Source organism: Hibiscus syriacus, unplaced genomic scaffold (genome assembly GCF_006381635.1).
Source record: "Hibiscus syriacus cultivar Baekdansim isolate YM2019G1 unplaced genomic scaffold, ASM638163v2 tig00110777_pilon, whole genome shotgun sequence".
Taxonomy (NCBI): domain Eukaryota; kingdom Viridiplantae; phylum Streptophyta; class Magnoliopsida; order Malvales; family Malvaceae; genus Hibiscus; species Hibiscus syriacus.
This window is the reverse complement of record NW_024062858.1, coordinates 604,070-626,401: the sequence shown is the minus strand read 5'-3', so window position 1 is coordinate 626,401 and position 22,332 is coordinate 604,070. Positions and strand designations below refer to the sequence as shown.

The following is a 22,332-nucleotide window of genomic DNA, read 5'->3' as shown; positions in this document are numbered from 1 at the left end:
GTAAATTACATTATTCTAAATAAAAAAGGCACTAAAAGATCCTATATTCACCCCCTAATCAACAATCCTTAAGCGTTAACAACTAATTCAGTAATCCCCAATTATTATAAATCCTAACCCTTATAATTTCACTCAATATTTTTTTAAATAAATTCTTATTGATTCTTTAACTTTTAAGTTATTTTTAATTTATTTAAACATCTTAATTAATAGAATTAAGACATTTAGAGAATATCAAATGGTCTATCAATATTTTCCTACATGTATTTTATTTAATTATTTATCGTGCAAATTAGACTCATATTACTTGAATAACGAGTGTTAACAACTTATGATTAAATTGTAACAAATCAGTAATGTAAATAATGCTATATAACTTTTAAAAGTTTGATGATTAAAACAAGACAAAACTGATGTGATCTTTGTTGTAATTTACCCTTTTAAATTTATTGTTAAACTTTTTTTTAATAAAAAGAGGTAATTATAAGGTATTATCTATTTATAATCTTTTTTAATTATTGATAACATCTACACACTCTATAAACAAAATTACTCAAATTTAAAATCTCAACAGAAAATAATACTCTCTTTAATACTAAAACTCCCACTGAATTCGTTTATGGTTAAAATCTTGGTCGAGGCTGAAACTCGGTTTTATGAGCAGCCCAATAGGTTAGGACATGTCTGAATTTATTTGTTTGGACATGTCTTCTAATGTGTTCTAATTGGGCTCACAATGTCCAAACTTTGCCCTCAAATTTTTCACGTCGGTCCAAGTTGTGGATTTAGAGAGAGTTAAAAGAGTGACCATATTTAATATAAAATGATTTCGACATGTAATAGTGACCGTGTTTCTCTAATTAATTTCCAATTATCTCCAATCCCTTATTTTTATTTCAACAACATTATTTCCCTAATTAAACATAAAAAAAACTTACATTTGGCTAGGTTAAAGAAAACTATAAAAGAAAATATTTTAAACAATTTTGAAAGTAACCAATTAACTGGTGGAATAAATTAATAATATAGTTTAGAGTATTGCTTAAAGCAACAAAACATTAGGGGTTGAACAAGTAAGTCAAATGCCTCACGTGTGTAACTGGGTCCACACATAACCGTTTAAATGTCAAACATAATAATATTTTAGGTTAAAATTTAAAATGTTATACTTTTTTATAATATTTTTAATTACAACCGAAAATATTATAAATTTATATAAAATTTATAATTATAAGTCTTAAACACTTATAATACAACTTTTCAATTACAACTTAAAATATTACAAATTTATATAATTTTTTATATTAAACATAATAACATTTTATATTAAAAATTGTGTTAAACTCATAAGAACTACCCAAAACGTTCTCAGGAACACAAAAGGCCAATCAATTAGAAGTTGAGGGTTAAACGCTTTCTGCCCCTCTTAATTACAAAAATTTAAGAAAGGAAGTAAAGGCCAAAAGTATAAACTGATTCCCTCATAAGTAGACGACACCTGTGAAACAATTAGAGGTTTTGATTCCTCATTTGCACGCAATCAAACCCAACAACAGTGACATCTCTTGCTCATAAAAGGAAGCTCGAAATTGAAAGCTGAATCTCTCAACTCTTGGTCTCTCCCTCAGTTTAGAAAACTCACAAATTCTTTGTAGCCTTTTCGATCTCTCTTCTTCCTTTTCTTTCTGTTCAAGAACCATGGGGTGCTTTTCGTTTTGGAAACACAGACATTTTAACTCCTTTGAATTCAACAGAAGACATGCAGGACATGAACAGAAGTTCAGAAAAGACCTGTCTGTCTGTAGTAACCGATGAGTTTAAATGCATACCCAACACAGCTTTCCCGATGGTGCTGACGGGTGTTTTGCTCTACTGTCGATCCATGATTTCGATGCTGTTTCTCGGCCGGCTAGGGGAGCTGGCTTTAGCTGGTGGATCACTTGCCATTAGATTTGCAAACATCACTGGTTACTGGGTTCTCTCTGGTCTTTCAATGGAGATGGAACCCATCTGTGGCCAAGCTTTTGGTGCTAAAAGATACAAAATCCTTGGCCTCACCATGCGGAAAATGATACTTTTTCTTCTTTTAACTTCAACCGCCATTGCTGCTTTGTGTTAGTCGCCAAGATGAAAACATCGCAAATGAAGCTCGACTCTAAATTCTTTATTCTATTCCAGACCTTGTTGCACAATCTGTTTTGCATCCTTTACGTGCATATTTGAGGGCTCAGTCTATAACTCTGCCTCTCACATGCTGTTCAACTCTGGCAATTCTTCTCCACATTCCCATCAACTACCTTCTTGTCACTGTGCTCAACCTTGGCATCAAAGGTGTTACTTTAGGCTCCGTTTGGATCAACATAAACCTCGTCGATTCGTTGATCGTTTACCTGAAAATCTCAGGCGTTTACAAGAAAACATGGGACGGAATTTCGTCAGAGTGCTTGAAAGGCTGGAAATATTTATTGGATCTTTCCTTTCCCAGCTGCATTTCAGTTTGCTTGGAATGGTGGTGGTATGAAATCATGATTTTGTTATGTGGATTGTTGTTGAATCCTCAAGCAACCATTGCTTCTATGGGGATTTTGATTCAAAAAACGTCATTGATATACATTTTCCCATCTTCCTTAAGCTTTGGTGTATCAATTAGAGTTGGAAATGAACTTGGAGCTAACAATCCAAACAAGGCAAAACTGGCTTTAATCATAGGCCTCTCATCGAGCTCGGTACTCGGGCTCTCGGCATTGATTTTCGCTATATTGGTACAAAAGAAATGGGCCACCATGTTCACCAAAGACCCCGAAATCATCGCCTTAACGTCGATGGTTTTGCCAATACTCGGACTGTGTGAGCTTGGAAATTGCCCACAAACAACAGGGTGTGGAGTTTTAAGATGGACAGCGAAACCTAAATTGATAGCAATTAGCAAACATCAACCTCAGTGTGGTTGAGTTTCTTTGCAGGATTTGACTTCAAAGTGTAACAACCCGAAAATTTTAAAATAATGTTTAATTGAAATTTGAGGTTAATTATGAAAATTGGTGAAATTTGGGGACTAAATTGGAAGTTTTTTAAACTTGTAGCTTATTTTAGAGTTAAAAGAAAATTCAGGGATCAAGCACTGAATTTACCCTTGGTTTTCTGTTTTCAAAACAGAAAACCACGCCCAAATTTCCCTTCCCCTACCTCAATTTCCGACGATGATCTCGACGTCATCCGAATTTCGATTGCCGTTTTGAAAGCACCATCGTGTTCGTTATCGAGTCAGGAACAATCCCTTCAATTTAATTGAAGCGAAACGCTGCCAAACACCGTGAATTTCAAGTCAAAGCATCGACGTTTTTTTTAGTTCAATTGTCTAGAAAATCCTAAATTCATCGTCGATCGTTGCTCCGTTTACGACACCTCCCGCACCATCGTGTTCATTGTGCAGTTCCGAGTCCGCCGGTGTCATCATCGGTCTCCGTCGACGGCGGCGCGTGGGGAGGTGGATCAGTCAAAGATTCGGCCGAGTCTAAATCGAGCTCTCCACTGTTCAAAAATTTGAACTGATCTTTGTAAATATCTCGAAATCGCTCAAAATAATTTTTAGAAAATTTTCCGCGATTTTTAGAGCCCCGGAGGACGTCGCACGCGCCACACGCGCCGCTGCAGGGCGAGTGAAATCTGGAAACCGGTTTAACCGGTTTTGAACCGGTTTTGACAGGTTTGACCGGTCACGACCCGACCCGTTGACTGGTGCTATTCTGAGAATTTATTTGATTTAGGTGCTATTTTGGGAATTAAATCGAAATGGGTGCTATTTTGGTAAATTTTTTTCTCAAAAAGTGATATTTTGGGAATTAATTCGAAATTGATGCTATTTTGGGAATTAATTCAAAAATAATGCTATTTTAGTAATTATTTTAAAAAGGTGCTATTTGTGTAAAGTGTTTACCTCCTTTGACCAGAACTTTGACCGGCTTTGACCGGCTATTAAACGACCGTTAATCTTTTTCTAAATATACCTATCCTGATAGTTTTTGACGCTCCGAATCCGTTTTTGGGGTCCGTTTCACTAAATTCAAACTCGAAAGTCTCCAAATCATCAGTCAAACCTGTTGACTTTAATTTTGACCAAGAATTCGAAATTTCGGAAGGTCATACTTTATGTTTTTCGACATCCTGAATTTGATTCCGAAGTTTGTTTTGCCAAATTCTGACCCGAAATTTCCGAATCAAACTTGTGAACCCAAAAAGGCTCAGTATTTTAATATTTTGATTATTTATTTGAGATATGATTAAGGAATTAATTAAGTAAGATATTTTATGAAGGTACTCGTGTTTCACCTGAGCAAAGATCAGTCAGGTCCGGTGTTGTCCGTTCTTCAGATCAGTCCGAGCCACGTATTACAAGAACTACCCGTAGGTTTCTGTATATTATTTAAGTAAAGATTAAGATTATTTTTTTATTAGAATTCCAATAAGGATTTTTCCAATTTGTAGGATCTAGCGCTGTAGCAGAGCGTGATCATCAAAACCAGTAATAAGCTTCCCTATCTGATTTCTCAGACTGTTACAGGTGTGTTTCCCTACCAGTGTTATCTTACATTTATAAACTATATATACGAACTGATTTATATTATGAGAATATAATATACTTTATGAGGAAATATCCGGTATTTTGAATAATGTTTATTAAATGTCTGATTTACCGTATAATTTTTATATGGTTTATAGTTATAGTATTTTTTGTACATGATTTCTAAATATGGAACATTTCCATATTTAATGGATTAATTATTGTTTTTACTCCAATGCATACATGTTTATTTTGTCATTTGGGGTACGATTGAAGGAAGTATTATCAGGTCCCTTTGCTGTGTGCGAAGGTAAGCCTTACAGTTTACCAGGTCCCTTTGCTGTGTGCAAGGGTAAGCCTTACAGTTTCCCAGGTCCCTTTGCTGTGTGCGAAGGTAAGCCTTACAGTTTACCAGGCCCCTTTACTGTGTGCAAGGGTAAGCCTTACAGTTTCCCAGGTCCCTTTGCTGTGTGCGAAGGTAAGCCTTACAGTTTACAAGGTCTCTTTGCTGTGTGCAAGAGTAAGCCTTACAATTTCCCAAGTCCCTTTGATGTGTGCAAGGATAAACCTTACAGTTTTCCTAGGCTCCTCTGCTTTGTGCATAGGTTAAGCCTTACTGGTGTATAGGCGGTGTACGGTTCAGGTGAACCTACACAATTTGGTGATTGGATGGGGGTAGTGTGCATGTTATTAAAATATATTTGATAAATTATTTTATCTTATCTGAATTATTTTGTTATGTATATGTTATACACTGTATGAGACACACTGGGCTTTTTAGCTCATTCTGTAAATTTTAACCTTTTTTAGATAACAGTAGACCGTAAGCTAGCAGATTTGGCATCAGGAGAAATCAACTACTTTATTTTGTACGAACATATATTTATATATGTTTTTCGGTTATGTTTGGTGACATGTATTTTATTACCGTTTTGGACATATCTGTATTATTAATATTATGTTCTATATTATATTTAACGTTCTATAAGTTATATATATAAAAAAAACCTCTGAATGGGATATGTGACCTTAGGTTTGGGTCTATCTTACAGACCGGGTCTGGGGGGTTACATTTGGTGGTATCAGAGCTTTCGGTTTTAAACACTCAGACTGTATATGGGTCCTAAATTTTGGATTTTTAAGGAAAAAAATGTCACCTTATGTTATGATTTAAAGTTTTCTCGAGATCCCTGATGCTAATCTGACACATGTTTCAAATTCTTTCTGTAGAGCCTTATAGATCCAACGATGAATGCTGCTAGAGGTCGTAGGACAGGACATGGACGTGGTAGAGGGCGAGTCACTCGACTTTCTGTTACGATAGAAGATCCGATGTCACCACGTGATCCTCCTGTTCCGCAAGTAGATCCGACTCTTTCTCATGATGATCAGTTTACTCCTATGAGAGACCCTCCCGTCACTGAAGATGAGGATTCTGAGATGAATGAAGATGCCATTAATAGAGCTATCTTTCGCATGTTCCAGAGAGCTGCTAGAGCCCCTAGTAACATGACTGCAGTGGAGATTTCAAATTCTCTAGTTGCTGCTGGTGTAGTTCCATTCGAGGGTATTACTGGTGGACCTCCGATAGACGCTGAGTATTGGCTGGAGGACACAGAGAGGATTATGGATGAGATGGACCTCAGAACTGAGCAAAAGTTAAAGGGGGCCCTAACTATGTTGAAGAAAAAAAGCTTTAGATGGTGGCAATCCATTTTTGGTAGTATTCCGAGGAACCAATTAACATGGGATCTTTTCAAGACGCGCTTCCGGTGTCGCTACATCGGAGAGAGATATCTGCAGAAGCGACGCCAGGAGTTTCAGAATCTGGAGCAAGGTAATATGTCTGTTATGGATTACAAGGTGGAGTTCATCCGATTGAGCCGTTATGCTCCTGGACTTGTTGACACGGAGACAGATCGATGCTTGAGGTTTGAGAATGGACTCAGGTATGAGATCAGGAGTCGAGTTGCTACCCACCGAGAGAGGAATTTTGATGCTTTGGTTAGATAGCCAAAACTGCTGAGGAAATAGAGCGACTGGGTATGGAGCACAAGAGAGATAGTGATCGAGCTCAAACCCGATTCAGGAGGTCTTATGGTTCTATAGATTCTTCTGCAAATCCCAACAAGAGAGGCAGGGGTGAATTCTTTCAGAGAGGTGGTGCAAGTGTCAGGCCTGTGGCATCCGGTTCTTCAGCCGTACATCCTTCTAGACATGGTGGATCTTCTGGGCTGCAACCTATACCGACATGTGTGCACTGTGGAAGATGTCATTATGGTCAGTGTAGGCTGAAATTGGGGACATGTTTTAGATGTGGTTCCGGTGACCATTTCATGAAGGACTGTCTAGAACGAGATCGTTCAGTTCAGACGCCAACTCGTACTCCCGCTCATACTCAGAGAACTGTTCAGACTCCTGCGGGTGGTAGTACTCAAGAGAGAGCACCTGGATTAGCTAGTAGAGGCCGAGCATCTCAGAGTAGGGGTCCAGTCAGATCTGAGGCCAGACAACCTGCATTGGTTTACACTGCTAGACTTCGACAAGATCGTGATGGGCCTAATGTGACTACAGGTACTATTACTATTCATTTAGTTCCATACTTTGCATTGTTTGATAGTGGCTCTACAAATTCCTATATATCACATTCCGTTTCTGAGGGTCTAAATATTCCTGTTGAGAATACTGAGCGTTCAGTGATAATTCAAAGTCCCTTAGGCAAATCCATCGTGTTGGATCGTATTTTTAGAGAGTGCCCTATAGAGATCAATGGGGAGATTTTTCTGGCCGACCTGATGGAGTTACCCTTTAAAGAGTTTGATTTGATTCTCGTCGTAGATTGGTTGGACAAACATCGAGTAAATATTGATTTTGAGACTAAGAGAGCTGTTCTGAAGACCCCAGATAATCAAAAGATTGTAATGATCGGGGAACGACGTGGATTTCTGACGAATGTTGTGTCTGCCTTGGTAGCGGAGAAGATGATCAGGAAGGGTTCCGAGGCGTTTCTTGCTTATATTTTGGACACTAGGAGATCACAATCCGATATTGAAGGCATCCGAATTGTCAAGGAATTTCCTGATGTTTTTCCCGAGGAGTTGCCTGGATTACCTCCAGATAGAGAAGTCGAGTTTGTGATTGAAGTCTATTCTGGTTCCACCCTGATTTCAATGGCTCTTTATCGTATGGCCCCAAAGGAGCTTAAGGAACTAAAATTTCAACTTCAGGAGTTGTTGGACAGGGGATTTATTCGACCTAGTGTATCACCGTGGGGAGCTCCCGTTCTCTTTGTCAAGAAGAAAGATGGGACATTGAGACTCTGTATTGATTATAGAAAAATGAACAAGCTCACTGTTAAAAATAAATATCCTCTGCCCAGGATCGATGAATTATTTGACCAATTTCGAGGGGCTTCTATCTTTTCAAAGATAGACTTGAGATCTAGTTATTATCAACTCAAAGTGAAAGATTCGGATATTCCGAAGACTGCTTTCCGTACTCGATATGGGCACTATGAGTTTTTAGTGATGTCATTCGGGTTAACTAATGCCCCTGCTGCTTTTATGGATCTGATGCATAGGGTGTTTCGACCTTATTTGGACCAGTTTGTAGTTGTATTCATTGATGACATACTAGTGTATTCTAGAAGTGAAGCAGAACATGAGGAGCATTTAAGGATTGTTCTTCAGACTCTAAGGGAGAATAAGCTATACGCTAAGTTGAGCAAGTGTGAGTTCTGGCTCAGCGAAGTGACTTTTCTTGGACATATCGTCTCTGCTGATGGCATTCAGGTGGATCCGAGCAAAGTGGAGGCTATTCTGAACTGGAAGCAACCCAGAAACGTCTCTGAGATCCGTAGTTTCTTGGGCTTAGCTGGTTACTACCGTCGTTTCATTGAGGGGTTCTCCCTTATTGCAGCTCCTCTGACGAAACTATTGAGGAAAGATGTTCCATTTTTCTGGTCTGAGGACCAACAAGCTAGCTTTTAGAAATTGAAGATTGTTCTAACTCAAGCCCCAGTGTTGATTCAGCCTGAATCTGGGAAGGATTTTTCTGTCTACAATGATGCTTCTTATTCTGGATTAGGATGTGTTTTGATGCAAGATAGGAAAGTTGTTGCTTATACGTCACGTCAGTTAAGGCCGCATGAGCATAACTATCCTACTCACGATCTGGAATTAGCTGCTGTGGTTTTTGCTTTAAAGATCTGGAGACACTACCTCTACGGAGAAAAGTGTTATATCTACACTGATTATAAGAGTCTGAAGTATCTGCTTACTCAGAAAGAATTGAATTTGAGACAGCGTCACTGGTTGGAGCTTTTAAAGAACTATGATTTTGAGATAGAATATCATCCAGGGAAGGCTAATGTAGTGGCAGACGCCTTGAGCCGTAAGGCGATATCAGATCTCAGAGCCTTATTTGCCAACTTGACAGGTTAAACCTACTTTGGCCGAGGAGATTAAGGCTAAACAACTCCTTGATAGCTCGTTGCTTCCCATTATTGAACAAGTTAAGCAAGGATCGAGTTCGGAGTATACTGTGGATCAGGATGGTATTTTGTGTTTTCACGGTCGCTATTGCGTCCCTAAATACGGGTTATTCTTCAAGATGCTCATAGTAGTCTTTATGTTATGCATCCTGGTGGGGACAAAATGTACAATAATCTCAAAGAGCGCTACTTTTGGACTGGTATGAAGAAAAATGTTTCAGATTTTGTGGCGAGGTGATTGACTTGTCAGCAGGTTAAGGCAGAGCACCAGTATCCATCTGGATTGTTACAGTCAATTAAGATTCCTGAGTGAAAATGAGAGCGTATTACGATGGACTTCGTTACTGGTCTTCCTCTAACTCCTTCCAAAAAGGATTCTATCTGGGTGATTGTTGATCGACTCACAAGTCAGCGCACTTTATCCCTATTCGGGTTAATTATTCTCTGGATAAACTGGCCAAGTTGTACATTTCAGAGATCGTTAGACTTCATGGTGTTCCGTTGTCTATCATATCTGATCGAGATTCGAGATTCACTTCTAGGTTCTGGAAAGCTTTGCACGAGGCTCTGGGCACTCGTTTGAATTTCAGTACAGCTTTTCATCCTCAAACTGATGGACAGTCTGAGCGAGTAATTCAGGTGTTGGAGGATATGTTACGAGGTTGTGTGATTGATTTCCGTGGTAGTTGGGAAGATTTCTTGCCGTTAGCTGAGTTTGCTTACAATAATAGTTATCAGGCGAGTATTCGCATGGCACCGTATGAGGCTCTATATGGACGTAGATGTCGTACTCCTATATGTTGGACAGAGTTGCATGATAGAAAAACTTTGGGTCCAGACTTGGTTCGAGAGACTGAAGATACTGTCAGACTGATCCGTGATCGCTTAAGAGAGGCATTTGATAGGCAGAAGTCATACGCAGATAAGCGACGGAAGGATATCGAGTTTGAGGTTGGAGATCAGGTTTTCCTCAAGGTATCTCCATGGAAGAATGTATTGAGATTTGGACGTAAAGGTAAACTGAGTCCGCGATTTATTGGGCCGTATCATATTCTGAAGAAAGTTGGACCTGTTGCTTATCAGCTTGAGTTACCTCCACAGCTCAGTCGTATTCATGATGTTTTTCATGTGTCTATGTTAAGGCGATACCGTCCAGATCCAGATCACATCATTCAGGTTGATGAGGTAGAGCTGAGACCTGATTTGTCATATGAGGAGGAGCCTGTTCAGGTTTTAGAAAGAGATGAACGAGTTCTTCGGAATAGGCGTATTCCAATGGTCAAAGTGCAGTGGAGTTATCGTAGCCCCTCAGAAGCTACTTGGGAGACCTTGGAGTCAATGGAGGTTCAATTTCCTCATCTGCTTTCATAAGGTAAATTTCGAGGACGAAATTTCTTGTAGAGGGGGAGAATTGCAACAACCCGAAAATTTCAAAATAATGTTTAATTGAAATTTGAGGTTAAATATGAAATTTGGTGAAATTTGGGGACTAAATTGGAAGTTCTTTAAACTTGTAGCTTGTTTTAGAGTTAAAAGAAAATTCAGGGACCAAGTCCTGAATTTACCCTTAAATGTTAGGTATGTTTTTGTTTATATATATGAATACGTGGTTTTCTGTTTTCAAAACAGAAAACCACGCCCAAATTTCCCTTCCCCTACCTCAACTTCCGACGACGATCCCGACGCCGTCCGAATTCCGATCGCCGTTTTGAAAGCATCATCGTGTTCGTTATCGAGTCAGGAACAATCCCTTCAATTTAATTGAAGCGAAACGCTGCCAAACACCGTGAATTTCAAGTCAAAGCATCAACCTTTTTTTTAGCTCAATCGCCTAAAAAATCCTAAATTCATCGCCGATCGTTGCTCCGTTTACGACACCTCCCGCACCATCGTGTTCATTGTGCCGCTCCGAGTCCACCGGTGTCATCCTTGGTCTCCGTCGACGGCGGCGCGTGGGGAGGTGGATCAGTCAAAGATTCGGCCGAGTCTAAATCGAGCTCTCCGCCGTTCAAAAATTTGAACCGATCTTTGTAAGTATCTCGAAATCACTCAAAATAATTTTTAGAAAATTTTTCGTGATTTTTAGAGCCCCGGAGGGCGTCGCACGCGTCGCCGCAGGGCGAGTGAAATATGGAAACCGGTTTAACCGGTTTTGATCGGTCACGACCCGACCCGACCCGTTGACTCGACCCGACCCGTTGATCGGTGCTATTTTGAGAATTTATTCGATTTTGGTGCTATTTTGGGAATTAATTTGAAATGTGTGCTATTTTGGTAATTTTTCAAAAAGTGATATTCTGGGAATTAATTTGAAATTAGTGCTATTTTAGGAATTAATTCAAAAAGGTGCTATTTTGGTAATTATTTTAAAAAGGGTGCTATTTGTGTAAAATGATTGACAGTTTGTTGATCTCCTTTGACCAGAACTTTGACCGGCTATTAAACGACCGTTAATCTTTTCAAAAAATACCTATCCTGACAGTTTTCAACGTCCCGAATCCGTTTTTGGGGTTCGTTTCGCTAAATTCAAACCCAAAAGTCTCCAAATCATCAGTCAAACCTGTTGACTTTAATTTTGATCAAGAATTCGAAATTTCGGAAGGTCATACTTTATGTTTTTCGACGTTCTGAATTTGATTCCGAAGTTTGTTTTGCCAAATTCTGACCCGAAATTTCCGAATCAAGCTTGTGAACCCAAAAAGGCTCAGTATTTTAATATTTTGATTATTTATTTGAGATATGGTTAAAGAATTGATTAAGTAAGATATTTTATGAAGGTACTCGTGTTTCACCTGAGCAAGGATCAGTCAGGTCTGGTGTTGTCCGTTCTTCAGATCAGTCCGAACCGCGTATTACAAGAACTACACGTAGGTTTCCGTATATTATTTAAGTAAAGATTAAGATTATTTTTTTTATTAGAATTCCAATAAGGATTTTTCCAATTCGTAGGATCTAGCGCTGCAGCAGAGCGTGATCGACAAAACCAGTAATAAGCTTCCCTATCTGATTTCTCAGACTGTTACAGGTGTGTTTCCCTACCAGTGTTATCGTACATTTATAAACTATATATCCGAACTGATTTATATTATGAGGATATAATATACTTTATGAGGAAATATCCGGTATTTTGAATAATGTTTATTAAATGTCTGATTTACCGTATAATTTTTATATGGTTTATAGTTATAGTATTTTTGGTACATGATTTCTAAATATGGAACATTTCCATATTTAATGGATTAATTACTGTTTTTACTCCAATGCATACATGTTTATTTTGTCATTTGGGGTACGATTGAAGGAAGTATTATCATGTCCCTTTGCTGTGTGCGAAGGTAAGCCTTACAGTTTACCAGGTCCCTTTGCTGTGTGCAAGGGTAAGCCTTATAGTTTCCCAGGTCCCTTTGCTGTGTGCGAAGGTAAGCCTTACAGTTTACCAGGCCCCTTTGCTGTGTGCAAGGGTAAGCCTTACAGTTTCCCAGGTCCCTTTGCTGTGTGCGAAGGTAAGCCTTACAGTTTACCAGGTCCCTTTGCTGTGTGCAAGAGTAAGCCTTACAGTTTCCCAGGTCCTTTTGCTGTGTGCAATGATAAACCTTACAGTTTTCCTAGGCTCCTCTGCTTTGTGCATAGGTTAAGCCTTACTGGTGTATAGGCGGTGTACGGTTCAGGTGAACCTACACAATTTGGTGATTGGATGGGGGTAGCGTGCATGTTATTAAAATATATTTGATAAATTGTTTTATCTTATCTGAATTATTTTGTTATGTATATGTTATACACTGTATGGGACACACTGGGCTTTTTAGCTCATTCTGTAAATTTTAACATTTTTCAGATAACAGCAGACCGTAAGCTAGCAGATTTGGCATCAGGAGAAATCAACTACTTTATTTTGTACGAACATATATTTCTATATATTTTTCGGTTATGTTTGGTGACATGTATTTTATTACCGTTTTGGACATATCTGTATTATTAATATTATGTTCTATATTATATTTAACGTTCTATAAGTTATATATATAAAAAAAAATCTCTGAATAGGATATGTGACCCGCTTAAGTTTGGGTCTATCTTACAGACTGGGTCTTGGGGTTACACAAAGGCCTTTAGGTGGGTCTGGTAGCCGCTCAAGGCTCGTGTTTGGTGGCCATGTTGTTTACTGTGGCTCATACCGATTGGGACTATGAAGCCTGGAGGGCGCAACAACTCACCACAGCCATTGCATCTGATGGCGATGATGAAGTTGATTCTTCTCTCTCTAAAGAATCTTATTCAGGGTTAATACATGACTTAAACCAAAACGACTTACTGTTCTGATTTGGCAGACTGCAGGGGTTAATTTTTCTAACCATCTCTTTCTTTATATCATGTGGAGTTGATGAGAACAGACTTTTCTTTGTTTTGTTGGTCCCAGAATGGAAAAAACAGATGAACAGAACTTAGATTTTGTTGCTCCGGCAATGTTTTTGTTTGCAATTTCCAAAACATGCATCGCGTTGCGCTTACAGCGTAGCAATTTCCTCAATAAGATGGTTTAATTGGATTTTTCAAACACAAAACGATCAAATAACACGTACAAGGGGTATAAAAATTTTTTGTACAAATTGAATGTTATCTTATTCATAATACTAAATTACACTGTGATATCCGTCGTAGATGTGATTGCAATATCACGATTACAATTACTACAACGTTACATAACACGTAACCGTTTCTAAAAAGGTTGTACAAATTCAATGTTATAGGATTCATAATACTAAATTACGATTACGGCGTTAGTCACATATGTGAATGCAGTATCACGATTGTGAATACTACAAACATTATATAACGCGTAACGGTCATTACTAGTGTGATTTGTTTCAAAAAATTTTGTACAAATTCAATGTTATCTGATTCACAATACTAAATTACAATTACGGTGTCAGTCACATATGTGAATGCAGTATCGCGGTTGTGGATACTACAGAAGTTATATAACGCGTAACGGTCATTACGAGTGTGATTTTTTAAATTTTTTGTACAAATTGAATGTTATCTTATTCATAATACTAAATTACACTGTGATATCCGTCGTAGATGTGATTGCAATATCACGATTACAATTACTACAACGTTACATAACACGTAACAATCGTTTCTAAAAAGGTTGTACAAATTCAATGTTATAGGATTCATAATACTAAATTACGATTACGGCGTTAGTCACATATGTGAATGCAGTATCACGATTGTGAATACTACAAACGTTATATAACGCGTAACGGTCATTACTAGTGTGATTTGTTTCAAAAAATTTTGTACAAATTCAATGTTATCTGATTCACAATACTAAATTACAATTACGGTGTCAGTCACATATGTGAATGCAATATCGCGGTTGTGGATACTACAGAAGTTATATAACGCGTAACGGTCATTACGAGTGTGATTTATTTTTAAATTTTTTGTACAAATTGAATGTTATCTTATTCATAATACTAAATTACACTGTGATATCCGTCGTAGATGTGATTGCAATATCACGATTACAATTACTACAACGTTACATAACACGTAACAATCGTTTCTAAAAAGGTTGTACAAATTCAATGTTATAGGATTCATAATACTAAATTACGATTACGGCGTTAGTCACATATGTGAATGCAGTATCACGATTGTGAATACTACAAACGTTATATAACGCGTAACGGTCATTACTAGTGTGATTTGTTTCAAAAAATTTTGTACAAATTCAATGTTATCTGATTCACAATACTAAATTACAATTACGGTGTCAGTCACATATGTGAATGCAGTATCGCGGTTGTGGATACTACAGAAGTTATATAACGCGTAACGGTCATTACGAGTGTGATTTATTTTTAAATTTTTTGTACAAATTTAATGTTATCTGATTCATAATACTAATTTACGATTATGGTGTCAGTCACATATGTGAATATTGTATCGCCTATCATAATTACATTTGTAAAGTTTGTATGTATTATTAATAAATTAAAAAAAATTAAATAAATATTACCTTAAAATAAAATCCGACTATTCAAACCATTTATATTATTTTTATTAGCAAATCATATTTCGGCACGAGTTATATTATTTTATTATTTTTAATTTCATTCATAACACGTTATTTCCGAAAGAATTATTATGTAATGGTGGTGGCTTGGGCGTTGGTACGTCTCAACATAAATAAATAAATGAAAGAGCATTTGGCCTTTCGCTAATTAATAAAATCATTCCATTGTTTTTTTAGTTTTTCATACTCAACATGAGATCAAAATCCATGGTTGTTGGGACTGAATCAGTATATTGTAATCCAGGATAGATCGAGAGAATATCGGAATACGATTATATCTCAATAAATTTTAAATTCTCATATAATTTAGATATTTTCTTTATATTTTTATCGATAATCCAATTGTACACATCTTAAATTTTTTAAAAGTATCTATATCAAATTTTTAATTTTTTTAAAAATCGCACTTAAAACATAAAATCATGTGTCCGTTCTTAATTATAACCACAAAATCAAATATCGATTTAACTATTTGAGTTTTCTTTAGAAAATTTTATTAATTAATCAATTATTTTAGTTAACATATTAACACAAAAGAAAATTATCGAACATGTGTTTAATCCAAATAATTTGTGTCGTGGTGATATTTGAATTTCATTATTATTCAACCCTTTCTTTTATTTTCAGTTGCTATCTCATTTGTTTAAAAATAGTAACATTGACAATAATTTAGATTTGATTTAGTAGTAATTATGATTTTTTAATTAAGATTGAGATCTACTAATATATATTTGAATATTTTTTTCTGTTTTCATTTGTCGATAGTGTAATATTTTACCATTTGTTCCAAATCAATTCTAAACAGATAAGAAGCTGAATTTACTCAATTTATTTGTTTGTTTGATATGTATTATTAAAAATAAAAATAAAAATTTTAAGATAATCACCTTGTAGACACCCGTTTTTATTCGGTTATTTTTATTTATCATTATTATTATTATTATTAATTATTATGTTACATTTTGCAGGTCAAATGGGCCCTATTACAATTCAGCCCAATCTTACCTAGAGCCCAGCTAACCTACCCAATCCCGGTTACAACCCAAGCCCAACACCAACACAGACAACAAAGACCCAAGTAGTCCAGACTTGGAAGCTGACCCAATCGATTAGAGCCCGAATCGACCCGCTCAGCGGTAAATAGGGTTTTAAAACCCTAACTATAGGTTGTTGACATCAGTCTCTGCTGCCACCGTCAAGTGTCCCTGCCGCCGTTGATAAATATGCATCCCACAATGACCCCAAATCATATCAAACAACCAAACAAAATAAAAATAATGGAAATCAAGTACAAATGCTATCCCAATAAAATCCCTTAGTAGCAGTCTCAAGGAAAGTATATTAAATGGCAGGAAATAATCAAATCACAAGCAAGAGCCATAAAAAGAAAGCAAAGATGAACCAAGGGGATTGGGGGGTTTCAGAGGGTAAACTGAGAAAAAAATTATCCTACCCAGAGAAAAACAAATAGATTTGAACCTAAACCAAAAAAAGGGGAGAAAATAGAAAAAACGAAGAGGAGAGGGGTGAGAGTTTACCTTTTTTGGACCCTCGACACAGTCATGAACCGTTGGGTCTTTGGGGTTTGTTTGCTCCCTGTGACCACCGATCTACTGTGGCCAGGGAGCCCTTGAGACTCTTGTTCTTCTCGGAGGCGAGGAGGAAAGAGGGAAAGAAAAGGGGAGAGGAAACGAGAAGAGATGTTGAGAAATTGGGGGTTGTTGAAATGATTTTATGGTTTCCAAATAACCCTTAAGTGGGTATATAACCCATACACCATGGGACGCCGCTTCACCAAGGGAGGGTCTGTGTGTTTTTGCAAAAAGGCTTAATATCAAAATTAGTCCCTGGCTTTTATATATCTCACCCGTGTTTTTATTTTTCTGTGGGTTAATAGCATCCTAGGTCATTGGTACTTTGTAACCATGTTATTTTGCCATCAAATGAATTTTTTTTATTCGACTTTGAGCACTATTTTTAAATACTTATGTTTTAGTCTTGTTAATTGTGTGTTATATTATTTTTGTTATGATTGGACTTTGGACATGACATTTGCAAATTTGTTACTTTAGTCATTGTTTTATTTTTGGCTTAATTATTATTTAGCCTTCATATTTCTGTTTTAATGCATTTTAGTCCTTAATGGTTTTTTATGGGATATTTTTGTTTATGGTCCTTGTATTTATTTTAAATTGATTATTAGGGCTTTAATTTGTTAATATTTGTTTATTATGTCCTTCTAATGTCTGTATTTTCTATTTAGCCCCCTAAGTTTCTATTTTATCCAATTTAGTCCCTTTAGTTTCTATTTCATCTATTTTGGTCCCTAAAGTTTCTACTTTCTTTATTTTTATCCCTAAATTTATGTTTCTTCTATTTTAGCCCTTTAAGCTTCTATATTTGTATTTCAGTCCTTAAATTTCTTTTTTTTATCATTTTAGTCCTCTGGGTTTTTGTTTTTATTATTTTAGCCCCTAATTTATTTTTCTATTTTAGTCCCTTTAGTTTCTGTTTTTATTATTTTTTCCCTTTATGTTTAAATTTGTGCTATTTTGTCCTTCAAATTTATGTTAATTTTATTTTAGTATTGTAAATCTTTGTATTTTAATGATTTCATTTTGGTTTGTAATGTTTACTTATTTTTATGCTAGTCATTTATGTATGAATGTATTTTACTTATTTTATGGTTATGTGTATTATGTAAATAATGTTTTCAATTCCATGTAATGTAATCATGTTATTTTTTATTTTTAATTACATTTATTTCCATCATATTTTACCCACAGTTGAAATATTCGAATCGTTTCAAGAACACGTATGCATAAAATGAGCGTGGAAAGCATCACTTGTTCGAAGTGGTGCAATCCGACATGGCATTTTACGACATGGAAACTTGAAATAAATCTCGGTTATTTTAATAATTAAATCTTGTTTATAATGCAATATATTATTCTTTAAATGATAATTTTCGTTATTTTACGTAACTGTCAATATTCAATTTATATTCGATTCGTATTTTATCAAAGAGGGAATATTTTTTATAGATAAGAAATAGATGAGTTAGATTTTCCGATGGAGGAATGCTAAACTCGAGATTTCTTTTCAAGTTAAAGAATTTTCTCTGATAAATAATTCGAAGCAAATTAATCATATTTCAATGAATGGATCATATTTTAATTTTATATTTGATTTATACTTTCCACCATTTATGACAATGTGTAAGCGATTCAGTACCAGTTTTTGGGCGCTGCGGGGATGCTAATCCTTCCCCACGCGTAACCGACTTCCGAACCCGTTTTAAACGAATCCTTGGTAAACGTAGACCAGTTTTTTGTCTTAAAAAATGATTTTTCTTTAAAATTGTTTTAAAAGACATTTTTAGGTATTCGACCTACTTAACCCAAAGGTCGATAGCGACTCATTTTTCATTTTATTCAAATCAATTCAAAATCACCTAATTTTTCAAATAAAAGTCATAATCGTTTTTTAAAATAATATTTAATTGTTTTTCTTAAAAAATGGTTATGACACACCTCACCAACCTCTCTCATCAATCCATGTATGCATGAGTGATTAGAGCTGAAAGTTATATATTTGTCTAAACGTGTGGACTGTGGACAATACAAATAGGCCTAAATTGGTGTCGAACTGCGATCCAAATGCAGCTGATGAAGAGCTAAACTGGTGGGCTGTGATTAGGTTCTTCTTCATTTTAAGGTCAACTCTTACATCCACCAAAAACATTGGTTTCATATCCCAAATATATAACCATCATGTTTACTACCATAAAACATTATCTCATCCATTCTAAATCAGCCGATTTTATCCTTATGTTATCATATCAATCCTATTCTATCAAATTAGACCTAAATAAATGTAAAAATTGGAATTATTAAGGATCTATTACAATTAAAATAGAAAATTAAATGATAAATCAAAATTTTGAATTGTAAATTCAAAATGATTGAATATAATTATATAATCAAAATCCTAATCGGGTAGAAATAATAATAATATAATTGAAATTTAGAGTATTTTATTTTTATTTTATATGTTCGTTTTATGATTATGATCAGAGTTCATGAATATACATTCTAATAATACCGTCTTTAAAAATCAAATTAAAAAGTTCTCATTAAAAGTACAATATATTTACCCCTACCCTCAATACTTACTAATTATATTAAATTTTCATAAAATTAAATAATTTTTTATTTAAGCTTATTTTCATGACCGTCGAAGTCTTAATTTTTAATTGCTTTTGTATGAATATTTCTAAAGTGATTACGTAAAAGTATGAGGTTATGCAACTTCAAATGTCTGTTATACGTATAAATTATTATTTTTAATAGTTTAGAGTGATTATAAGATAATAAATTTTTAAAATATTTTTCTTAGTTACTGAAGAGACATATTACATACATAGCTATTTTGGACTTAAAATCTATTAAAAAAATAACAATCTCTTTTAACATTAAAATTACTTAATAAGTTCAATAATATTTAGACAGTTAGAAAAGCAAATTATGCGAAAATGATTCTTATCGTAAATTAACCCTCACAAAATCAACCAGAACTTGATTAAATTCTCCTTGAATATGTGTAAACCGACCTACAAAATATAAAAAAACAAAATTCGAACTACATGGGTTTAGCACGCTTTGAGAAATCCTTTGTGTTTTAACCTTTCTTTAAATTTACTTGGGTATATAACAGCCGAGTCTAAACAAAGACCACCCTTTGTATGTGTGCAATCAATTTGGGTCATTGATAATTTAATCTTAGTCCATGAATTCGATTTCTCAACGTTGAAGTCCCCCACATGGTAGTGGAACCATTCCCCTGGATCACTCACTGTACATTGAGAGGTGGCGTACTGCCCGTCCGACGTCCATAGCTGAAACCTTACGGGTTTTATATCCCAACCATGTACATGCTCGGAGTTGCAGATCCGGCGACCGAACCTCCTCGAGGCACGACCGAGCTGTAGTCGGAAGAATATGCTGTAGGTCCCTGGTGGAAAGGGAAATTCCACCTCTCCATCGACTTCAAACCACCATATTTGCTGAAGATATGCAATGGAACCAAACCTAAATAAAAAAGAGAACCGAAATAAATAAAAAAGAATACACACATACATATAATTACATGTAGTTTTATCCCTTTTTTCTGTATTCAATACATGTAGATGTTGATATTCGAATCCATGCATGATATCTCTTAAGAATAATTGATATTTACGTACATGTGGTATTATGATAACAGCTGTGAGTCTTCAAGACTACAGGATGCAATAAAAACACCAACATGATGAGGCTGTTTCCAACTATATGCAATGAGATATATGGAACATAGGCCGATGTACAAAATCGTGTCCTTTTATGTGTGTCCATTTATTGCGGTTTCCATTCAATTATGTGATACATAAATAGGTTTTAAAACACAAGAGGTGGCTTCTTTGGTTAGAATCGTAAGTGATTCGATAGAAACCCTTTGATTTATAAAAGATATATGGATCATAAATGTAATTAATTCACAATTAATGTTTGTCGTTAACGTGATAAGTCTTATGTGTGTAAAGTGTTGATATAATAAATCACCTCATTATTTAAACACTGATATATGTCATTATCACTTTAGACACGTAACATATTTATGTCATCATTTATATACACAAAACATGTGTCATGGTATCATTTATATAAAATAGTGTCACGTCAATCTATTGGCACATAAACTTATTAGGCCAACCACAAATATTGATAGTTAGTCAACTAACAGTTTGATCCAATTAAATGTTATTCTAACTTAAAATAAAACATTATGACTAAATGGCTTGAAAAATATAGTAAAATGAATATTCAATCAAACAAACGTTAAATGTTTATCATATGGTCCACTTGATGAAACCACGGGAATGAGAAACTAGGAACAAGTCAAAAGTGGTGAGCGAGGCGATTTGTTTTCGTTTATCCATAAGGAGACACGCTTTTAAAGAAGACAACTTGCGGGGATCAAAGGGGACCTTATTGCATTTTTGACAATTCTTCCAGTAATTCACCCTAATCATGCATATGGAGATTTCTTTACCTAGATTCTTCTGTAGGAATATGATTCCAATATCTTCGATCATCAATCCCAGTTATCTGCAAACCCTTTGAAGATACTGACATACAAACACCGCCTGTGCTCTTATCCAGCCCATACTTTCTGCAAAAGGAACCCAAACCCTTAACCTTCCGACCAATACAACCGGATAACAATCTTTAAATCCCAGTTATTTTCTCGTTGTCCAAACAAAAAGTAGGAAAAAAAGCATACCTTGGTGCCACCATCAAAAGTATTAGCTTTGCAGAGTCTTGTGTATATGCTTCTTTTACTCAACTTCTCAGGCGCAGAGCTCAGAATCTTACCAACAAGGATTTGATAATTGGGTGGCAACTTCGATTCCCAAACGAAATCAGCCCAAGAAGCGGCCCTAAATGCTTTGTTCAACTTTGCCAACTTGCATATCTGTGGAGGGTCCAAATACTCAATCGATGCCACACAGCTTTCTGGTAAGTCCCCCAAATTGGGTGATGACGAAGATGATAAACCATCTTTGTCGATGAACAAAGCAGAAACTGGTACCCATCAGGCGAAAAATTTGCAGAAACCGGAGAATTAAGAAACTTCCAAAGCAGAGTATTAATGATAAATCACAAAAGGAGAAATAAGAGAGAGAGAGAGAGAGAGGTGGCAAAGGCAAACGAGTTGTTACTTAAAAACAAGGGCGCGTACTCGTTTCTAGGATTTTTTTGTTACTGTTTTGTCTGTTTGTTTACCGAGAAAAAAAGACTTCGATATTGACGGTAAAATCGAAGAAAGATGTTAATTCATGATTCGATCATAATAGTACTACATGTAACCAAATATATATAGTTTTCTCCGTGTTATCATTTCGATTATATGAATATGTTAGGTTAACATTCCATAAATAATTTATGTTTTGTTTGATTAAGTCCACTATTTTTTTTATGAGAAAATAACTTCAGTAACAAAAAATACCTTATAATATATGAATTTAATCAACTTTTTTTAGATTTGTCAAAATGACCAATAAATTCGCAACGCGAATTCCAATTTCGCAACTCAGTTTCTAATTTCGCAACGCGAATATGTAAATCGCATTGCGATTTTCCAAATTCGCGTTGC

At 35.7% G+C, this 22,332-nt stretch overlaps 2 pseudogenes; one reads left to right on the top strand and one right to left on the bottom strand.

Annotated features, from left to right (window-relative positions):
• The first annotated feature begins 1,759 nt into the window (after positions 1-1,759).
• Positions 1,760-2,951, top strand: LOC120139987 (annotated as a pseudogene).
• Positions 2,952-19,789: 16,838 nt separating this feature from the next.
• Positions 19,790-21,768, bottom strand: LOC120139985 (annotated as a pseudogene).
• Positions 21,769-22,332: the final 564 nt, after the last annotated feature.